The sequence below is a fragment of the Xyrauchen texanus genome, chromosome 9, assembly GCF_025860055.1.
Source record: "Xyrauchen texanus isolate HMW12.3.18 chromosome 9, RBS_HiC_50CHRs, whole genome shotgun sequence".
Classification (NCBI taxonomy): domain Eukaryota; kingdom Metazoa; phylum Chordata; class Actinopteri; order Cypriniformes; family Catostomidae; genus Xyrauchen; species Xyrauchen texanus.
In genome coordinates, this window is record NC_068284.1 from 31,465,208 (window position 1) to 31,489,449 (window position 24,242).

Below are 24,242 nucleotides of genomic sequence, written 5' to 3' on the forward strand. Positions count from 1 at the left end.
ATAATTTAAACCATTGGTAATTAGAATACCAGTTTGAAAAGTATTTTGATTACTGAAGAGATTACTTTGCATTTTTTGTAATTTGTTTAATTTAATATTTACTTTCTGGAATAAGATTTTATTAATCCCATCTACCAACAGAAGGGGTTAACTGAACCATGCTATCCAGCGATTTTGACCATTTGTCCAAAGTGACTTACAATATCTCTTCTGTTTGGGTCAGTAGAGTACAGTAGACAAACCTCTCTTTTGATTATGACAATCTTGTTTTCACACTGAACACAAACTTTTATAGTGGCATTTCATCTGGAAAGAGTGCCACCTATCTGTCAGTGGTGGTACCATTATTTTACAGTAGATATACAGTAAACCCTTTATTTGAGAGAAAAAAAAAGCAAATAATTGGAAACCTTCCACATTGCATCAGTTTGAAACAAATTCAGAATCATGGTTTATATTCTAAAATATTTTCATTTTAGAATATATACTGTATGTCCATCTGGCAAATGTGTAAAATCCCACAGACCTCCATTGAAAAGGTCCACTAGGGCTGCACAATTAATCGATTAAGCAATAAATTGCGATATGATCTTGTGCATTTATTAAACACAAAGGGCTGCAATATAATTACATAAAGTCTGATCGCTTAAAAGTTTATGTGCTGTTCTGTCCTGTCTGCAGAGCATTATTACAGTGTTTCAAGAATGTTTCCATGCTCCACAACTTAAGAGTAACAAATGTGCTACGAGTTCAGTTCCATTTGCTTAGGTGTGCCGAGCATGTTATATATTTAATACAACACACATGATTTTCAAGTAATCCTTAAAGGGGACCTATTATGCAAAATTCACTTTTACATGGTGTTTGAACATAAATGTGTGTTGGCAGTGTGTGTACACAACAACTCAATAAATATAGCTGCAAGCAGCAATGCGGATTCCTCCTCAAAATGGCAAATCATTTAAAATTGATCAGTAGATGGTTGGGGATAAACCCTCCCAATTAAGGAATTCAAAAAACATGTCTTCGTCTGATTCCTAAACAAAACATTTTCAATGTACAGGAAAATCCATACCGGACCTTATGGATCCTTGAGGCTTTTTTGTTCCCAATGAGAAATGCGGCATGTACACCAAGTTTCAGAAGAATTGGACAAATGGGGTGGATATTATATCATTTTGAAAAAAAAATTTGGGGCGTGGCCTGTAGCGCCACCTATGGGCAAATGTTGGTCATTCTTGGTTTGTGGGTTCCTGTTGGCCTGTAGTATAAATGTACAAAATTAGAAAATATTTGACCAGAAAATGGGAATTTTGGAGTGGCCTGTAGCGCCCCTAGGGGCTGAATGTGGGCCTTTCTTGGTTTGTGGGTTCCTGTCGGCCTGTAGACTCAATACACCAAATTAGAAAATGTTTGACCAGAAAATGGGATTTTTGGAATTACCTGTAGCGCCTCTAATGGCTGAATGTTGGCCATTCGTGGTTTGTGGGTTCCTGTTGGCATGTAGTATCAGTGTACCAAATTAGAACATTTTTGACCAGAAAATGGGAATTTTGGCATGGCCTGTAAGCTCCCTAGGGGTGAATGTTGTCCATTCTTGGTTTGTGGGTTCCTGTCTGCCTGTAGTATCAATGTACCAAATTAAAAAAAATTTGACCAGAAAACGGGAATTTTGGCGTGGCCTTTAGCTCCCTAGTGGCTTAATGTCGGCCATTCTTGGTTTGTGGGTTCCTGTTGGCCTGTAGTACCATTGTACCAAATTAGAACATTTTAGACCAGAAAATGGGAATTTCGACATGGCCTGTAGCGCCCCTAGGGGCTTAATGTCGGCCATTCTTTGCGCAGTACTTCAGAGTGATGTCATCTTGAAGCATGTTAGGTTTGAAAAACCATCAGTCAAAATTACATTTGATTTATTGACAGGTATATATTGTTAAAATTTGGACATTTACATAAACACGCCCTTTCAGACATTTTGTATCACATTCATTTTTCCTAAGTAATGTTTTCAAGGATGTCCATTCTACAAATGTGTACCAAATTTCAAGTCAATTGGAGCTACGGTTCAGGAGAAGAAGAGTATTTTTAGGTTTTCGCAAATTTTCAACGCACGGGAAAATCCATCATGGTGAAAGTTATGGGTCCTTAAGGCTTTTTTGTTCCCCATGAGGAATGAGGCATGTACACCAAGTTTCAGAAGATTTAGACAAATGGCGTGGAAATTGTATCACTTTGAATGAAAAATCACTTTGAAAATCTCTACTTTCACTTTCACTTCTCTCTTAAGATTTTTTTTCTGTTTTTTTTGTGTGATTTACATAAGCATATCACAAGCAATTTTATTTGAAAGACTATCTAGGCACATAATAACACTGTATAGCTGTGACTGTTTATAACTATTTCAAAATGTAGCCTACAAGCTCACACTTTAAATGGTCAGTGCTTTGATTTTTAAATCATTAAAATAGCAACAGATCCAGTGAAAAAAATGGAGTGATTGTGTTTACATGCCATTCAAAAACGTGGCATTTTACAAGGTAAGAGAGAAATAAAAAAACTTAAAATAATACCATTTGTACTTCTCAATTACTTGGGAATGTCTATGTTCAGGACGAAGGCTAAATTGTTACTGTCTCTTTAAGAGGCTTTTATCGCATGATACGATACTTAAGGCACAGTTCAGTTTAATCTTTTGAGAACTGAGAAGTATCATTATTTTCGTTTTGTGCCATGCTTGTTGCATTTGTATTCATTGTGAGATGATAAAATACAGACTGCGTGAATGGTTGATTTTGTTCACTTGAATTTTGTGACGTGTTTCAGAAAAATAATCGCGAAGACAGAGACTGAGCACCCTGTTTATTTATTTTACAAAAGCACAAGGTTTTGTTGTTATTGTAAGTGTACACAAATAAAAGTAAACATTTCATAGTTCGTAATGATGTCTTGCATGTTTCTGTATGGGCAAAAATGACGCAGTATTTTGTTTAAGTTGTTTCCGCTGTTTCGAGAGAAAAATATAGCAGGACGTCATCTGGAATAATGCCAGAATAAAATATAATTATTCCAGATTTCTTTCTCAACTGTTTGTTCACTTGAGACATAACAGACTCCTCAATATATCATGTATTTTGACACTCTGTTGTATGAAATTGTCCGTTCAGACGCAAGCAGCAGCGAAAGACATCGGAGTGCGTGAGTTAGACGCGACGCGGCTCGCTGTGTCACACAAACAGCTCGCAAACATGTATTTGAGTTGTTTTGACATTTGTTGAGTTGAATAGTGTAAAATCGCTTGAATGTTCAAACAGGCAAACATTGTATACAACCGACAAACCTTCATGATGATGCGAGCAAAAATGATCTCGCCTCGCGGTTTGCGTGTTGTCAGAGACAATTAAACAACATCATTCTCGGAAGTTTTGATACGTTAGGATTGATCAGCCCATCCCTACTTTCTTTAGACATATGTTTCATGTTTGTGTAAGTTTTTGTGACGTGTTTCAGAAAGATATTCGCTTAGACAAAGAGCACACGGTTTATTTTCTTTATTTTACAACAAATAAAAGTACAACTTTCATAGTTTGTGACGATGTATTAAATGTATCTGTATGTGCAAAAATAACGCAGTATTTTGTTTAAGCTGTTAACGCTGTTTCGAGAGAAAAATCTTAACAGGACACCACAGCGGCATCCGTGTTGTTCACAATAATTCATAATTAAATATATTGATACCCAATTTCTTTATCAACTGTTTGTTCACTTGATACATAACAGACACCCCAATATATCATGTATTTTGGTGTATGAAATTGTCCGCTCAAACGCATGAAGCTGTGAAAGCGTAACTCTCATCGGCGTGCGAAGCGTTAGTCGCGACGCTGCTCGCTCGCTGTGTCACACAAACTGCTCGAAAACATTTATTTGAGTTGTTTTGCCTTTGTTGAGTTGAATAGTGTAAAATCGCTTGAATGTTCAAGCAGGCAACCATTGTACACAACCAACAAACCTTCGTGGAAGATGCGAGCAAAAATGATCTCGCCGAGGATTGGCGTGTTGTCAGAGACAATTAAACAACATCATACTCGGAAGTTTTGATACGTTAACGCTGTCTCGATAGAGAAAATCTAACAGGACATCACAGCGGCATCACTAGACCCCTTCAATAATTCATAATTCAATATATTGATACCCGATTTCTTTATCAACTGTTTGTTCACTTGAGATATAGCAGACACCCCAATATATCATGTATTTTGGTGTATGAAATTGTCCGTTGAAACGCAAGAAGGGAAAGCGTAACTCTCATCGGCGTGCGAACGTTAGACGCGACGCTGCTCGCCGCTGTGTCACACAAACTGCTCGAAAACATTTATTTGAGTTGTTTTGCCTTTGTTGAGTTGAATAGTGTAAAATCGCTTGAATGTTCAAACTGGAAAGCATTAAGACACACAATTGATTTGACATACCTCCATGCAGACGCAAAATGTCTTCTGTAGTCTAAGTCTGGAGCTCCACCCACTAGGAGACCGAAATGCTTCATTAGAGAGATTGCTACAGAAGAGCTGCATGTGGTAGACAGAGTTACTCCAGTAGAGGGAGCCTCTTTGCTCAGCCAATGTAAGTGAATGGGATTTTACATGTGGACCATATTTGTCCAGTAGAGGGAGCACTATTGCTCAGCCATTGTAAATCAATGGGATTTTAAAAATTTTTGATCATCTTTTGTGTGTACATTTACATAAACACGTCCATTTCAGCCATTTTGTATTGTATTCATTTTTGCTAAGTAACGCTTTGGAAAGACATACATACTACACACGTGTGCCAAATTCCAAGTCAATTGGAGCTGAGGTTCAGGAGAAGAAGAGTTTTGTAGGTTTTCCAAAATTTTCACTGTACAGGAAAATCCATAATGGCAGAAGTATGGGTCCTTGAGGCTTTTTTGTTCCCCATGAGAAATGAGGCATGTTTACAAAGTTTCAGAAGATTTGGACAAATGGGGTGGAAATTATATCACTTTGAATTTTTGTTTTTGGGCGTGGCCTGTAGCGCCACCTATGGGCGAATGTTGACCATTCTTGGTTTGGGGGTACCCGTTGGCATGGAGTATCAATGTGCCAATTTAGAAAATTTTTGACCAGTGACTTTTTGAGCTATTGGGGCTCAAGGAGAAGAAGTAATAATAATAATATATAAATATAGCTGCAAAGCAGCAATGCGGATTCCTCCTCAAAATGGCAAATCATTTAAAATTGATCAGTAGATGGTTGGGGTTAAACCCTCTCAATGGATGAATCCAAAAAACATGTATTTCTGTCTGAATCCTAAACAAAACATTTTCAATGTACAGGAAAATCCATACATGACCTTATGGATCCTTGAGGCTTTTTTGTTCCCAATGAGAAATGAGGCATGTACACCAAGTTTCAGAAGAATTGGACAAATGGCGTGGAAATGGTATCACTTTGAAAATAATTTTTGGGGCGTGGCCTGTAGCGCCACCTATGGGCAAATGTGGGTCATTCTTGGTTTGTGGGTTCCTGTTGGCCTGTAGTATCAATGTACATAATTAGAAAATATTTGACCAGAAAATGGGACTTTTGGGAATTACCTGTAGCTCCCTAGGGGTGAATGTTGGCCATTCTTGGTTTGAGGGTTCCTGTTGACCTGTAGTATCAATGTACCAAATTAGAACATTTTTGACCAAAAATGGGAATTTCGAGGCCTCTAGTGCCCCTAGGGCTAATGTTGGCCATTCTTGTTTGTGGGTTCCTGTTGGCCAGTAGTATCAATGTACCATATTAGAAAATTTTTGACCAGAAAACGAAATTTTGGGAGTGGCCTGTAGCTCTCTAATGGCTTAATGTGGGCCATACTTGGTTTGTGGGTTCCTGTTGGCCTGTAGTATCAATGTACCAAATTATAACTTTTTGACCAGAAAATGGGAATTTCGGCTTGGCCTCTAGCGCCACCTAGTGGTGAATGTCGGTCATTCTTGGTTTGTGGATTCCTTTTGGCCTGTACTATTAATGTACCAAATTAGAACATTTTTGACCAGAAAATGGGAATTTCGGCATGGCCTGTAGTGCTCCCTAGGGGTGAATGTTGGCCATTCTTGGTTTGAGGGTTCCTGTTGACCTGCAGTATCAATGTACCAAATTAGAACGCTTTTGACCAGAAAACGAAATTTTGAGTAGCCTGTAGCTCTCTAAGGGCTTAATGTGGGCCACACTTGGTATGTGGGTTCCTGTTGGCCTGTAGTATCAAAGTACCAAATTAGAAAATTTTTGACCAGAAAATGGGAATTTTGGCTTGTCCTGTAGTGCTCCCTAGTGGCTGAATGTCGGTCATTCTTGGTTTGTGGATTCCTGTTGGCCTGTACTATTCATTGTACCAAATTAGAACATTTTTGACCAGAAAATGGGAATTTTGGCTTGTCCTGTAGTGCCCCTAGTGGCTATGTCGGTCATTCTTGGTTTGTGGATTCCTGTTGGCCTGTACTATTAATTTACCAAATTAGAACATTTTTGACCAGAAAATGGGAATTTTGGCATGGCCATTCTTTGCACAGTACTTCAGAGTGATGTCATCTTGAAGCATGTTAGGTTTGAAAAACCATCAGTCAAAATTACATTTGATTTATTGACAGGTATATATTGTTAAAATTTGGACATTTACATAAACACGCCCCTTTCAGCCATTTTGTATCACATTCATTTTTCCTAAGTAATGTTTTCAAGGATGTCCATTCTACAAATGTGTACCAAATTTCAAGTCAATTGGAGCTACGGTTCAGGAGAAGAAGAGTATTTGTAGGTTTTCGCAAATTTTCAACGTACGGGAAAATCCATCATGGTGAAAGTTATGGGTCCTTAAGGCTTTTTTGTTCCCCATGAGGAATGAGGCATGTACACCAAGTTTCAGAAGATTTAGACAAATGGCGTGGAAATTGTATCACTTTGAATGAAAAATCACTTTGAAAATCTCTACTTTCACTTTCACTTCTCTCTTAAGATTTTTTTTCTGTTTTTTTTGTGTGATTTACATAAGCATATCACAAGCAATTTTATTTGAAAGACTATCTAGGCACATAATAACACTGTATAGCTGTGACTGTTTATAACTATTTCAAAATGTAGCCTACAAGCTCACACTTTAAATGGTCAGTGCTTTGATTTTTAAATCATTAAAATAGCAACAGATCCAGTGAAAAAAATGGAGTGATTGTGTTTACATGCCATTCAAAAACGTGGCATTTTACAAGGTAAGAGAGAAATAAAAAACTTAAAATAATACCATTTGTACTTCTCAATTACTTGGGAATGTCTATGTTCAGGACCTAAGGCTAAATTGTTACTGTCTCTTTAAGAGGCTTTTATCGCATGATACGATACTTAAGGCACAGTTCAGTTTAATCTTTTGAGAACTGAGAAGTATCATTATTTTCGTTTTGTGCCATGCTTGTTGCATTTGTATTCATTGTGAGATGATAAAATACAGACTGCGTGAATGGTTGATTTTGTTCACTTGAATTTTGTGACGTGTTTCAGAAAAATAATCGCGAAGACAGAGACTGAGCACCCTGTTTATTTATTTTACAAAAGCACAAGGTTTTGTTGTTATTGTAAGTGTACACAAATAAAAGTAAACATTTCATAGTTCGTAATGATGTCTTGCATGTTTCTGTATGGGCAAAAATGACGCAGTATTTTGTTTAAGTTGTTTCCGCTGTTTCGAGAGAAAAATATAGCAGGACGTCATCTGGAATAATGCCAGAATAAAATATAATTATTCCAGATTTCTTTCTCAACTGTTTGTTCACTTGAGACATAACAGACTCCTCAATATATCATGTATTTTGACACTCTGTTGTATGAAATTGTCCGCTCAGACGCTAAGCAGCAGCGAAAGACATCGGAGTGCGTGAGTTAGACGCGACGCTGCTCGCTGTGTCACACAAACAGCTCGCAAAACATGTATTTGAGTTGTTTTGACATTTGTTGAGTTGAATAGTGTAAAATCGCTTGAATGTTCAAACAGGCAAACATTGTATACAACCGACAAACCTTCATGATGATGCGAGCAAAAATGATCTCGCCACGCGGTTTATGCGTGTTGTCAGAGACAATTAAACAACATCATTCTCGGAAGTTTTGATACGTTAGGATTGATCAGCCCATCCCTACTTTCTTTAGACATATGTTTCATGTTTGTGTAAGTTTTTGTGACGTGTTTCAGAAAGATATTCGCTTAGACAAAGAGCACACGGTTTATTTTCTTTATTTTACAACAAATAAAAGTACAACTTTCATAGTTTGTGACGATGTATTAAATGTATCTGTATGTGCAAAAATAACGCAGTATTTTGTTTAAGCTGTTAACGCTGTTTCGAGAGAAAAATCTTAACAGGACACCACAGCGGCATCCGTGTTGTTCACAATAATTCATAATTAAATATATTGATACCCAATTTCTTTATCAACTGTTTGTTCACTTGATACATAACAGACACCCCAATATATCATGTATTTTGGTGTATGAAATTGTCCGCTCAAACGCATGAAGCTGTGAAAGCGTAACTCTCATCGGCGCGCGAAGCGTTAGTCGCGACGCTGCTCGCTCGCTGTGTCACACAAACTGCTCGAAAACATTTATTTGAGTTGTTTTGCCTTTGTTGAGTTGAATAGTGTAAAATCGCTTGAATGTTCAAGCAGGCAACCATTGTACACAACCAACAAACCTTCGTGAAGATGCGAGCAAAAATGATCTCGCCTCGAGGATTGCGTGTTGTCAGAGACAATTAAACAACATCATACTCGGAAGTTTTGATACGCTAACGCTGTCTCGATAGAGAAAAATCTAACAGGACATCACAGCGGCATCACTAGACCCCTTCAATAATTCATAATTCAATATATTGATACCCGATTTCTTTATCAACTGTTTGTTCACTTGAGATATAGCAGACACCCCAATATATCATGTATTTTGGTGTATGAAATTGTCCGTTGAAACGCAAGAAGGGAAAGCTGAACTCTCATCGGCGCGTGAACGCTAGACGCGACGCTGCTCGCTCGCTGTGTCACACAAACTGCTCGAAAACATTTATTTGAGTTGTTTTGCCTTTGTTGAGTTGAATAGTGTAAAATCGCTTGAATGTTCAAACTGGAAAGCATTAAGACACACAATTGATTTGACATACCTCCATGCAGACGCAAAATGTCTTCTGTAGTCTAAGTCTGGAGCTCCACCCACTAGGAGACCTAAATGCTTCATTAGAGAGATTGCTACAGAAGAGCTGCATGTGGTAGACAGAGTTACTCCAGTAGAGGGAGCCTCTTTGCTCAGCCAATGTAAGTGAATGGGATTTTACATGTGGACCATATTTGTCCAGTAGAGGGAGCACTATTGCTCAGCCATTGTAAATCAATGGGATTTTAAAAATTTTTGATCATCTTTTGTGTGTACATTTACATAAACACGCCCATTTCAGCCATTTTGTATTGTATTCATTTTTGCTAAGTAACGCTTGGAAAGACATACATACTACACACGTGTGCCAAATTCCAAGTCAATTGGAGCTGAGGTTCAGGAGAAGAAGAGTTTTGTAGGTTTTCCAAAATTTTCACTGTACAGGAAAATCCATAATGGCAGAAGTATGGGTCCTTGAGGCTTTTTTGTTCCCCATGAGAAATGAGGCATGTTTACAAAGTTTCAGAAGATTTGGACAAATGGGGTGGAAATTATATCACTTTGAATTTTTGTTTTTGGGCGTGGCCTGTAGCGCCACCTATGGGCGAATGTTGACCATTCTTGGTTTGGGGGTACCCGTTGGCATGGAGTATCAATGTGCCAATTTAGAAAATTTTTGACCAGTGACTTTTTGAGCTATTGGGGCTCAAGGAGAAGAAGAATAATAATAATAATAAATATAGCTGCAAAGCAGCAATGCGGATTCCTCCTCAAAATGGCAAATCATTTCAAATTGATCAGTAGAGGGTTGGGGTTAAACCCTCTCAATGGATGAATCCAAAAACATGTATTTCTGTCTGAATCCTAAACTAAACATTTTCAGTCTACAGGAAAATCCATCATACCTTATGGATCCTTGAGGCGTTTTTGTTCCCAATGAGAAATGAGGCATGTACACCAAGATTCAAAAGAATTGGTTAAATGGCGTGGAAATGGTATCACTTTGAAAATATTTTTTGGGGCGTGGCCTGTAGCGCCTCCTATGGGCAAATGTGGGTCATTCTTGGTTTGTGGGTTCCTGTTGGCCTGTAGTATCAATGTACATAATTAGAAAATATTTGACCAGAAAATGGGACTTTTGGGAATTACCTGTAGCGCTCCTAGGGGTGAATGTTGGCCATTCTTGGTTTGAGGGTTCCTGTTGACCTGTAGTATCAATGTACCAAATTAGAACATTTTTGACCATAAAATGGGAATTTCGGCGTGGCCTCTAGTGCTCCCTAGGGGCTGAATGTTGGCCATTCTTTGTTTGTGGGTTCCTGTTGGCCAGTAGTATCAATGTACCATATTAGAAAATTTTTGACCAGAAAACGAAATTTTGGGAGTGGCCTGTAGCTCCCTAATGGCTAATGTGGGCCATACTTGGTTTGTGGGTTCCTGTTGGCCTGTAGTATCAATGTACCAAATTATAACTTTTTGACCAGAAAATGGGAATTTCGGCTTGGCCTCTAGCCACCTAGTGGTGAATGTCGGTCATTCTTGGTTTGTGGATTCCTTTTGGCCTGTACTATTAATGTACCAAATTAGAACATTTTTGACCAGAAAATGGGAATTTCGGCATGGCCTGTAGTGCTCCCTAGGGGCTGAATGTTGGCCATTCTTGGTTTGAGGGTTCCTGTTGACCTGCAGTATCAATGTACCAAATTAGAACGCTTTTGACCAGAAAACGAAATTTTGAGTAGCCTGTAGCTCTCTAAGGGCTTAATGTGGGCCACACTTGGTATGTGGGTTCCTGTTGGCCTGTAGTATCAAAGTACCAAATTAGAAAATTTTTGACCAGAAAATGGGAATTTTGGCTTGTCCTGTAGTGCCCCCTAGTGGCTAATGTCGGTCATTCTTGGTTTGTGGATTCCTGTTGGCCTGTACTATTCTTGTACCGAATTAGAACATTTTTGACCAGAAAATGGGAATTTTGGCTTGTCCTGTAGTGCCCCTAGTGGCGTATGTCGGTCATTCTTGGTTTGTGGATTCCTGTTGGCCTGTACTATTAATTTACCAAATTAGAACATTTTTGACCAGAAAATGGGAATTTTGGCATGGCCATTCTTTGCACAGTACTTCAGAGTGATGTCATCTTTAAGCATGTTAGGTTTGAAAACCATCAGTCAAAATTACATTTGATTTATTGACACGTATATATTGTTAAAATTTGGACATTTACATAAACACGCCCCTTTCAGCCATTTTGTATCGTATTCATTTTTCCTAAGTAACGCTTTCAAGGATGTCCATTCTACACATGTGTACCAAATTTCAAGTCAATTGGAGCTACGGTTCAGGAGAAGAAGAGTTTTGTAGGTTTTCGCAAATTTTCAACGTACGGGAAAATCCATCATGGCGGAAGTTATGGGTTCTTGAGGCTTTTTGTTCCCCATGAGGAATGAGGCATGTACACCAAATTTCAGAAGATTTGGACAAATGGCGTGGAAATTGTATCACTTTGAATTTTGTTTTTTGGGCGTGGCCTGTAGCGCCACCTATGGGCTGAATGTGGGCCATTCTTGGTTTGGGGGTACCCGCTGGCATGGAGTATCAATGTGCCAATTTAGAAAATTTTTGACCAGTGACTTTTTGAGCTATTGGGGCTCAAGGAGAAGAAGAATAATAATAATAATAATAATAATAAATATAGCTGCAAGCAGCAATGCGGATTCCTCCTCAAAATGGCAAATCATTTAAAATTGATCAGTAGATGGTTGGGGATAAACCCTCCCAATTAAGGAATTCAAAAAACATGTCTTCGTCTGATTCCTAAACAAAACATTTTCAATGTACAGGAAAATCCATACCGACCTTATGGATCCTTGAGGCTTTTTTGTTCCCAATGAGAAATGCGCATGTACACCAAGTTTCAGAAGAATTGGACAAATGGGGTGGATATTATATCATTTTGAAAAAAAAATTTGGGGCGTGGCCTGTAGCGCCACCTATGGGCAAATGTTGGTCATTCTTGGTTTGTGGGTTCCTGTTGGCCTGTAGTATAAATGTACAAAATTAGAAAATATTTGACCAGAAAATGGGAATTTTGGAGTGGCCTGTAAGCCCTCTAGGGGCTGAATGTGGGCCTTTCTTGGTTTGTGGGTTCCTGTCGGCCTGTAGAATCAATACACCAAATTAGAAAATGTTTGACCAGAAAATGGGATTTTTGAATTACCTGTAGCGCTCTCTAATGGCTTAATGTTGGCCATTCGTGGTTTGTGGGTTCCTGTTGGCATGTAGTATCAGTGTACCAAATTAGAACATTTTTGACCAGAAAATGGGAATTTTGGCATGGCCTGTAGCTCCCTAGGGGTGAATGTTGTCCATTCTTGGTTTGTGGGTTCCTGTCTGCCTGTAGTATCAATGTACCAAATTAAAAAAAATTTGACCAGAAAACGGGAATTTTGGCGTGGCCTTTAGCGCTCCTAGTGGCTTAATGTCGGCCATTCTTGGTTTGTGGGTTCCTGTTGGCCTGTAGTACCATTGTACCAAATTAGAACATTTTAGACCAGAAAATGGGAATTTCGACATGGCCTGTAGCGCCTCTAGGGGCTTAATGTCGGCCATTCTTTACGCAGTACTTCAGAGTGATGTCATCTTGAAGCATGTTAGGTTTGAAAACCATCAGTCAAAATTACATTTGATTTATTGACAGGTATATATTGTTAAAATTTGGACATTTACATAAACACTCCTTTCAGACATTTTGTATCACATTCATTTTTCCTAAGTAATGTTTTCAAGGATGTCCATTCTACAAATGTGTACCAAATTTCAAGTCAATTGGAGCTACGGTTCAGGAGAAGAAGAGTATTTTTAGGTTTTCGCAAATTTTCAACGTACGGGAAAATCCATCATGGTGAAAGTTATGGGTCCTTAAGGCTTTTTTGTTCCCCATGAGGAATGAGGCATGTACACCAAGTTTCAGAAGATTTAGACAAATGGCGTGGAAATTGTATCACTTTGAATGAAAAATCACTTTGAAAATCTCTACTTTCACTTTCACTTCTCTCTTAAGATTTTTTTTCTGTTTTTTTGTGTGATTTACATAAGCATATCACAAGCAATTTTATTTGAAAGACTATCTAGGCACATAATAACACTGTATAGCTGTGACTGTTTATAACTATTTCAAAATGTAGCCTACAAGCTCACACTTTAAATGGTCAGTGCTTTGATTTTTAAATCATTAAAATAGCAACAGATCCAGTGAAAAAAATGGAGTGATTGTGTTTACATGCCATTCAAAAACGTGGCATTTTACAAGGTAAGAGAGAAATAAAAAAACTTAAAATAATACCATTTGTACTTCTCAATTACTTGGGAATGTCTATGTTCAGGACCTAAGGCTAAATTGTTACTGTCTCTTTAAGAGGCTTTTATCGCATGATACGATACTTAAGGCACAGTTCAGTTTAATCTTTTGAGAACTGAGAAGTATCATTATTTTCGTTTTGTGCCATGCTTGTTGCATTTGTATTCATTGTGAGATGATAAAATACAGACTGCGTGAATGGTTGATTTTGTTCACTTGAATTTTGTGACGTGTTTCAGAAAAATAATCGCGAAGACAGAGACTGAGCACCCTGTTTATTTATTTTACAAAAGCACAAGGTTTTGTTGTTATTGTAAGTGTACACAAATAAAAGTACACATTTCATAGTTCAGTAATGATGTCTTGCATGTTTCTGTATGGGCAAAAATGACGCAGTATTTTGTTTAAGTTGTTTCCGCTGTTTCGAGAGAAAAATATAGCAGGACGTCATCTGGAATAATGCCAGAATAAAATATAATTATTCCAGATTTCTTTCTCAACTGTTTGTTCACTTGAGACATAACAGACTCCTCAATATATCATGTATTTTGACACTCTGTTGTATGAAATTGTCCGCTCAGACGCAAGCAGCAGCGAAAGACATCGGAGTGCGTGAGTTAGACGCGACGCTGCTCGCTGTGTCACACAAACAGCTCGCAAACATGTATTTGAGTTGTTTTGACATTTGTTGAGTTGAATAGTGTAAAATCGCTTGAATGTTCAAACAGGCAAACATTGTATACAACCGACAAACCTTCATGATGATGCGAGCAAAATGATCTCGCCCATGGTTTGCGTGTTGTCAGAGACAATTAAACAACATCATTCTCGGAAGTTTTGATACGCTAGGATTGATCAGCCCATCCCTACTTTCTTTAGACATATGTTTCATGTTTGTGTAAGTTTTTGTGACGTGTTTCAGAAAGATATTCGCTTAGACAAAGAGCACACGGTTTATTTTCTTTATTTTACAACAAATAAAAGTACAACTTTCATAGTTTGTGACGATGTATTAAATGTATCTGTATGTGCAAAAATAACGCAGTATTTTGTTTAAGCTGTTAACGCTGTTTCGAGAGAAAAATCTTAACAGGACACCACAGCGGCATCCGTGTTGTTCACAATAATTCATAATTAAATATATTGATACCCAATTTCTTTATCAACTGTTTGTTCACTTGATACATAACAGACACCCCAATATATCATGTATTTTGGTGTATGAAATTGTCCGCTCAAACGCATGAAGCTGTGAAAGCGAACTCTCATCGGCGCGGCGAAGCGTAGTCGCGACGCTGCTCGCCGCTGTGTCACACAAACTGCTCGAAAACATTTATTTGAGTTGTTTTGCCTTTGTTGAGTTGAATAGTGTAAAATCGCTTGAATGTTCAAGCAGGCAACCATTGTACACAACCAACAAACCTTCGTGGAAGATGCGAGCAAAAATGATCTCGCCGAGGATTGGCGTGTTGTCAGAGACAATTAAACAACATCATACTCGGAAGTTTTGATACGTTAACGCTGTCTCGATAGAGAAAAATCTAACAGGACATCACAGCGGCATCACTAGACCCCTTCAATAATTCATAATTCAATATATTGATACCCGATTTCTTTATCAACTGTTTGTTCACTTGAGATATAGCAGACACCCCAATATATCATGTATTTTGGTGTATGAAATTGTCCGTTGAAACGCAAGAAGGGAAAGCTGAACTCTCATCGGCGCGCGAACGCTAGACGCGACGCTGCTCGCTCGCTGTGTCACACAAACTGCTCGAAAACATTTATTTGAGTTGTTTTGCCTTTGTTGAGTTGAATAGTGTAAAATCGCTTGAATGTTCAAACTGGAAAGCATTAAGACACACAATTGATTTGACATACCTCCATGCAGACGCAAAATGTCTTCTGTAGTCTAAGTCTGGAGCTCCACCCACTAGGAGACCGAAATGCTTCATTAGAGAGATTGCTACAGAAGAGCTGCATGTGGTAGACAGAGTTACTCCAGTAGAGGGAGCCTCTTTGCTCAGCCAATGTAAGTGAATGGGATTTTACATGTGGACCATATTTGTCCAGTAGAGGGAGCACTTTTGCTCAGCCATTGTAAATCAATGGGATTTTAAAAATTTTTGATCATCTTTTGTGTGTACATTTACATAAACACGTCCATTTCAGCCATTTTGTATTGTATTCATTTTTGCTAAGTAACGTTTGGAAAGACATACATACTACACACGTGTGCCAAATTCCAAGTCAATTGGAGCTGAGGTTCAGGAGAAGAAGAGTTTTGTAGGTTTTCCAAAATTTTCACTGTACAGGAAAATCCATAATGGCAGAAGTATGGGTCCTTGAGGCTTTTTTGTTCCCCATGAGAAATGAGGCATGTTTACAAAGTTTCAGAAGATTTGGACAAATGGGGTGGAAATTATATCACTTTGAATTTTTGTTTTTGGGCGTGGCCTGTAGTGCCACCTATGGGCGAATGTTGACCATTCTTGGTTTGGGGGTACCCGTTGGCATGGAGTATCAATGTGCCAATTTAGAAAATTTTTGACCAGTGACTTTTTGAGCTATTGGGGCTCAAGGAGAAGAAGTAATAATAATAATAATAATAATAATAAATATAGCTGCAAGCAGCAATGCGGATTCCTCCTCAAAATGGCAAATCATTTCAAATTGATCAGTAGAGGGTTGGGGTTAAACCCTCTCAATGGATGAATCCAAAAACATGTATTTCTGTCTGAATCCTAAACGAAACATTTTCAGTCTACAGGAAAATCCATCATACCTTATGGATCCTTGAGGCGTTTTTGTTCCCAATGAGAAATGAGGCATGTACACCAAGATTCAAAAGAATTGGTTAAATGGCGTGGAAATGGTATCACTTTGAAAATATTTTTTGGGGCGTGGCCTGTAGCGCCTCCTATGGGCAAATGTGGGTCATTCTTGGTTTGTGGGTTCCTGTTGGCCTGTAGTATCAATGTACATAATTAGAAAATATTTGACCAGAAAATGGGACTTTTGGGAATTACCTGTAGCGCCCCTAGGGGTGAATGTTGGCCATTCTTGGTTTGAGGGTTCCTGTTGACCTGTAGTATCAATGTACCAAATTAGAACATTTTTGACCATAAATGGAATTTCAGGACTCTAGTGCCCCTAGGGCTAATGTTGGCCATTCTTGTTTGTGGGTTCCTGTTGGCCAGTAGTATCAATGTACCATATTAGAAAATTTTGACCAGAAAACGAAATTTTGGGAGTGGCCTGTAGCCCCTAATGGCTAATGTGGGCCATACTTGGTTTGTGGGTTCCTGTTGGCCTGTAGTATCAATGTACCAAATTATAACTTTTTGACCAGAAAATGGGAATTTCGGCTTGGCCTCTAGCGCCACCTAGTGGTGAATGTCGGTCATTCTTGGTTTGTGGATTCCTTTTGGCCTGTACTATTAATGTACCAAATTAGAACATTTTTGACCAGAAAATGGGAATTTCGGCATGGCCTGTAGTGCTCCCTAGGGGCTGAATGTTGGCCATTCTTGGTTTGAGGGTTCCTGTTGACCTGCAGTATCAATGTACCAAATTAGAACGCTTTTGACCAGAAAACGAAATTTTGGAGTAGCCTGTAGCTCCCTAAGGGCGAATGTGGGCCACACTTGGTATGTGGGTTCCTGTTGGCCTGTAGTATCAAAGTACCAAATTAGAAAATTTTTGACCAGAAAATGGGAATTTTGGCTTGTCCTGTAGTGCCCCTAGTGGCGTAATGTCGGTCATTCTTGGTTTGTGGATTCCTGTTGGCCTGTACTATTCTTGTACCGAATTAGAACATTTTTGACCAGAAAATGGGAATTTTGGCTTGTCCTGTAGTGCCCCCTAGTGGCGTATGTCGGTCATTCTTGGTTTGTGGATTCCTGTTGGCCTGTACTATTAATTTACCAAATTAGAACATTTTTGACCAGAAAATGGGAATTTTGGCATGGCCATTCTTTGCACAGTACTTCAGAGTGATGTCATCTTTAAGCATGTTAGGTTTGAAAAACCATCAGTCAAAATTACATTTGATTTATTGACACGTATATATTGTTAAAATTTGGACATTTACATAAACACGCCTCTTTCAGCCATTTTGTATCGTATTCATTTTTCCTAAGTAACGTTTTCAAGGATGTCCATTCTACACATGTGTACCAAATTTCAAGTCAATTGGAGCTACGGTTCAGGAGAAGAAGAGTTTTGTAGGTTTTCGCAAATTTTCAACGTACGGGAAAATCCATCATGGCGGAAGTTATGGGTTCTTGAGGCTTTTTGTTCCCCATGAGGAATGAGGCATGTACACCAAATTTCAGAAGATTTGGACAAATGGCGTGGAAATTGTATCACTTTGAATTTTGTTTTTTGGGCGTGGCCTGTAGCGCCACCTATGGGCGAATGTGGGCCATTCTTGGTTTGGGGGTACCCGTTGGCATGGAGTATCAATGTGCCAATTTAGAAAATTTTTGACCAGTGACTTTTTGAGCTATTGGGGCTCAAGGAGAAGAAGAATAATAATAATAATAATAATAATAATAATAATAATAATAATAATAAAACCATCAATTACAATAGATTCCCTCCTACGGAGGAATCTAATAATAATAATAATAATAATAATAAAACCGACAAATACAATAGATTCCCTCCTTACGGAGGAATCTAATAATAATAATAATAATAATAAAACCATCAATTACAATAGATTCCCTCCTACGGAGGAATCTAATAATAATAAATAATAATAATAATAATAATAATAATAATAATAAAACCGACAAATACAATAGATTCCCTCCTTACGGAGGAATCTAATAATAATAATAATAATAATAATAATAATAAAACCGTCAAATACAATAGATTCCCTCCTTACGGAGGAATCTAATGATAAAAATCCACCCAGTCCTTTTTATTAAATCCCAATTAATCATAAGCACTCTCTCAGAACAAGCCGTTCGCAGATTCTGTACAAAGTGATGTCACTTTGTACAGCTCCTGCCCACGACTGTTGACAGACACTACTGTTAATAAATGAGCACCAGCTCATTTGCATTTAAAGAAACACACACACAAACAGCGAATTTTTATTCCCACCCAAAAATTGGCATTTTCAACATGGTATAATAAATTATCTGTACAGTATTTTGAGCTGAAAATTCAGACACATTCTGGGGACACCAAATATTTAAATTACATCTTGTGAAAAGGGGCATAATAGGTGCCCTTGATTAGCTGGTTCAGGTGAGTTTGATTAGGGTTGGATCTAAATGCAGGAAAGTAGCTCTTTAGGAGCAGGATTGGCTACCCTTGAGCTAGACGGTTTTTAACTCTTTTACCATTATTATTGTATAATAATAATAATCATCAATATAATAATATTACAATAATATAATATTCAAGTTGACTGGGTTCCAAAAATAAAAATAATAATAATTATGAATAGAGGGCTGAGACTCGATCACAAAGTGGACAAACACATTTACACAATGGACAGGTACAATGTTAATACAAAGAGGACAGAGTTTTTTCCCCCTATTTGTTTCACTGTTTTATTCATTTATTTATTTGATTGTTTGTTTGTGTCTGAAGTGAAAAATGTCTACGTTTGGTTCTTTTAAAGAGGATTCAAGTGGATATACATTTTTTTTTTTTGGCAGTAGAACATGGGAAAAACATTTCCAAATTTGGCCATGAGGAATCACTTACCAGTTTTTTGATAATCATATCAGTTTAAAACACAATTGCAAAAATGTTCAAAATAACGCCAATGGAAATTTTGTCCAAATCACTCAGCCGTAATTCCCACACATATCTAGTGATCAGAACATCATAGATACTTGGGGATGGTCTCTTTTGACTTGGGCCAGTAAGCAGCTAACAACCATTTAGTAATGCCCTTGAACCACCTAGTAACCCCTAGTATCCACCCAAACACCATGATATTGCATAAATATAAACAAGTATCATAACATAAAAAATATATATATATATATTTTATATATATATATATATATATATCATGTGTATATATATATATATATATATATATACACATGATGCTGCATCCAAGCTGCTAGGTTTAAATCCAAGATGACACAAATACAGAAGTTACTGAGTGCACCTTTAATTGTTGTTTGATTAGATTCCGATTTGATTAAGTATTGATTCATATGTTTATATTTCAGATATAATGTCCATTTTGCTTACATATGGAATAAATAATCTCCCAGCTAATGCTATAAATTATACAGGGGACCTGTATTTTTTTCTTCATCATTTTGGTCACATTTTAGCTTTTAAAAAATGTACAAACCTGTGTATTCCATCAATAAATATGATATTATATTTCATATATTTTTTTACATTTATTGTTTAATGCATACTTTATATTTTGCATTTAAAAATATACATTGATTTGTAGAATGTGTGCTAAAAATCGGAACAGTTTCTTTAAGAAAATGTCTGTCTTAAAGTATGTCTGTAAATAAGTGCATATTAACGGACTCAAATGGCTTATTAACCACATCCATGTCATTCATTATTAGAATTAAATGTTGATGTGTTGTATTTGATCAACAATTGACTGTAAAGAACTGAATAGATATTAAAGGAGAGATCCACCCCTTGTGGGGATTGAAAAAACTACCGGTACATTTTGGTTACCTGCCTAGATCTTTAACCACTGGGCTACACCATACACAAGAAACACCAATAACATGTCAATGACATGTACCACCCCATCTACACAAAAACCCCACACATGTCCTGCAGGCCCGTTAATGTTTGTAAGGGTTGAAAAAGGGTTGTGACATCATATGTTTGTACAGTTAGTGGTCTCTGGCTGCTGAGTTTTCAGCAGGTGAAATGAGGCACTCTGTGGATTTGGACCCAGTAGTGCCAGACTGCATGAATCAAAGATCCCCCTGTGGCACACATGATCTGGCCCTCACATCATTCCACTGACCCCAGACCAGCTCACACGGGACATAGGTGATGCTGTGTATGCCTGCTTTTACTTGCCTATGGGAACAAGCTTATGCTCAAATGAATGTGTGTATGCTCACACTGAGATTGTTTCTTCCATTTAGTCACCATGCTTACAGTGTCTTAAAGTGATGAAACACACCTCTTCATCACTAATGATCCTCATGATGATTTGATCCTCATCAAATCACATTCTGCCCAGTGAAAGATAGAGTGTTTCGGCCAATTGGAAAATACTTTTTCCCTGAATCCTGCATTACTTTACAAATATTTTCTAGCAAAGCAGCTTTCTTACCATAGTTTGTGCTAAGACTTGTAAAAGCTCATTGCAGGGTCTTGTTGGCTGGCACTCTGTTAACATGGCAGACTGTGCCACACATAAAGGTGCATACTATACTGCTAGGCAAGCAAAGGGCCATACCCACAAACTCCACACCAGCTGGACTGAACAGTTAGTCTAAACGGCTATGTGTGAACAATAAACATTTACTATGATTAAGGTATTAAACACAGATGCCCAAGAATTTATGCCTCCTCTACTGGCTCTCAAATGAGCTCAAGCAATGAAGGGAACATAGGGTTCCAAGTTATGAATTATGATTTATTTCTACAAAAACACCAACGTTCTTATTTTTGAAGGTAATTTCTGCAATGTAGTTATTATCCAGCACTGTCAATTTGCATTCGTTTGCCCAAAACAGCTTTGTAAGAACATGGGTAGGCCTAAATAATGTCTCCTTTTTCAGAGTATGTGCATGATTGAAGACAAGCTGGTCTTCATTAGAAAATAAGGCACTCTGCCATTTATTGTCACATATTAGGCTTGAGACTTTTCAGCAATAGAACAGAATAAGCTGGCTTGCCTTTTTATTCCCCATCACAACTTTTACAGATAGTTTGTCAGTTATGCAATCCACTGACCTCCATAATGTTGACCATTTGAATGCTTACATTAGAGGCCTTCACGTGTCCACCCTAACCCGAGACCCGGGTTGGGTCCCATTCTATTGCTGCGGGTCTGTATAACATTGTATGTAATACCAGAGTCGATCCAAGAAGGCCCCACCGTGATCAGACAGTGCTGATATTGATGGTGCTGTGTGTGTGTGTTTGTAACTTGAAACATTGTAAAATTAGGATGAGAAAGAGCGGGCTGGGAAATAAGGTGAAAAACGGAGCGGAGCCACAATGAGCCGAGTGAAGTTAGAGCGGAGTTAAGGCACACGATAGCAAATTAGCAATGCTAACGTTAGCAGCCGTGGCAATGAACGAGCAATCTTTATTATAGCTCAAAAGAGCAAACAGTCAAAGTTATATTATGTGAGATACAAAAAAACTGCAAAGCTGATTCTAAACAAGTCGCAAGTGGACTTTTGAAGCTGAAATGAGTGGATTGGCTATGCTGTATCAATCGGCAAGAGAGGAATCATAGAAAGCTTGGATGAATTTTACTAACTTTCTTGGCAAGGAGGATGGATTATATGCATCACAGCCAGGCACAGGGGAGAAGGCTACTAATGTTACATTAGGTAAGACACAAAGTTTTTAATTTACACAACTTGTAAATTAACTTGTTAATAGCAGAGTTACATCAGTGGCAGCCTCTAGACTTTGGAATGAGCTTCCGTTGGCCGTGATATTATCTCCATCTCTGGTGTCTTTTTAGGGGGCATTAAAAACGTATTTATTTTCCCTAGCTTTTAATTAATTGCATTATAAATTGTACTAGGTCAATATATATTATCCTGTCTTTGTTGGTTTTAAATGCTTGTTGCAGTTTTAAGCTGTATGTATGTTATTTTTGTAACTCCTGTACAGCACATTGGTACCCAGTGTGGTTTTTGAAAGTGATCTATAAATAAAATTGAATTGAATTACATTAAATCAATGGAAAATTATGACAACTGTGGAGATCCTACAATTGAAAGAGGGTCTATTAATACAATGAGACCATAAGCAACTGTGGGAAATTAAAGGTGCCATTATTCTAAGTTTTAGAATCCCCAGCTTAATACATCAAATGGAATAATAAAAAAAAGGAATTAGGTTCACATGACATACAGTAAAATCAAATTAGCATGCACATATCATGGTAAATACCATAGTAAATATATAGCCTATCATAATATTAATAGAATGTGAATGTTAATACTTATAATGAAGTTCAGTGCAAACATATAATGTAACGTTTGACCTATTAAACATTAATGTAGGTGAGAGAGATATAATATTAATGTTGATTTAAGCTTTTATATGTACGGTAGAACTTTATAGTTTTATTAATTTAAAAATCTGTCAAGCAAACTCTCAGTCCTAAACTAGAGTAGCACCTATCGCTATTACATGTAAAGATGAAATAATGCTCGTTTGCAGTATTAAAACTTCATGTTCTGCTTCACTGAAATATGGCACACCTTTCATCTTAATGTCTGTTTCCATGGTAACTTATGGATTCGGTGATCTGCTGAGAATGCCTTTCTGAGTTAACCAAGAACGCGCACAAACTCTGAGTTTCAAACTCATGGTTTAGTGAACTAACCCAGCGCAGGTGTTCTGGAACCCACATACGTAAGAAAGTTTTGGGTTAATCAACTGAGCAGCTTCAGAGTTAATGTCATGGTAAGTTAACCTTGCTTTCTGGAATACTCCTCAGGTTTATATTTTATTTATTTATTTTTTATTTTTTTTATTTCAGACTCAAAAAAAAGGTCCATAAGAAACATACAAAGAAGACAGACAGACAGATAAAAACAAAGGATTACTATAATCCATATAAACAATTTCTCCAGTGCCTCCAAAGCAGCGAACTGTACCTAGTACTGCTCTGGTCAGGCCATATATAAACAATTATAATTTCATTTTGCGAGTCCATAAGTCTCATCATAAATTTATAAACAGCATTTCTTATTACAGCATTTAATGTGTTCACATCATTCTGCACACATAACTGGCTTGCACTGGTCCAACGAGGTACTTTCAAAAGAATCCTAAGAGCATCGTTATATGCTACTTGTAACTTGTGAAATACAGCTTTTGTGTAACAGCACCACAAGTGAGCAGTGTAGAGTGGTGTGCAGTAGGCTTTAAACAAGGCTATTTTTACATTTTCTGTACACATTCCAAATTTCCGTGCCAGCATATTTGCCTGTGCATACAATTTACAGTACTGCCTCTGGATGTCATCATTATCAGAGAGGTCACTCCTTATAATGTGACCAAGGTACTTCACTTTTTCCACAACTGCCAGATCCCTTCCTGACAAGTGGAACATGGGAAATACAGCATTACGCTGCTCTCCATACCTCACAATCATCACAACAGTCTTTTTCGGATTAAACTTGATGTCATATCGTTCACCATATTCAGTACACACATCAAGCAATTGCTGGAGGCCTGCAGAGTATGGTGACATAATGACCAGGTCATCAGCATAAATTAAATGGTTTAAATGGTTAAAAGACTTTGTTTAGTCTTTCCCCTATCATGCAGCCGGTCTTACAGTTTTTCAAAGTTCGGGAGAGTTCATCCATGTAAAGATTAAAAAGCATGGGTGACAGGATCCCACCCTGCCTCACCCCATTAGTCACAGAAAAAGGTTTTGATATCACACTACCCCATCTAACCTGCATTGTTTGATGTGTGTACCAAAAACCTAGTATCCGGATTAGGTAGGGAGGAACCC

At 37.8% G+C, this 24,242-nt stretch overlaps 1 pseudogene; it reads right to left on the reverse strand.

The window, feature by feature from the left end:
- Window positions 1–24,242, reverse strand: part of LOC127649715 (translation initiation factor eIF-2B subunit gamma-like) — a 73,467-nt pseudogene that overhangs the window by 49,101 nt on the left and 124 nt on the right.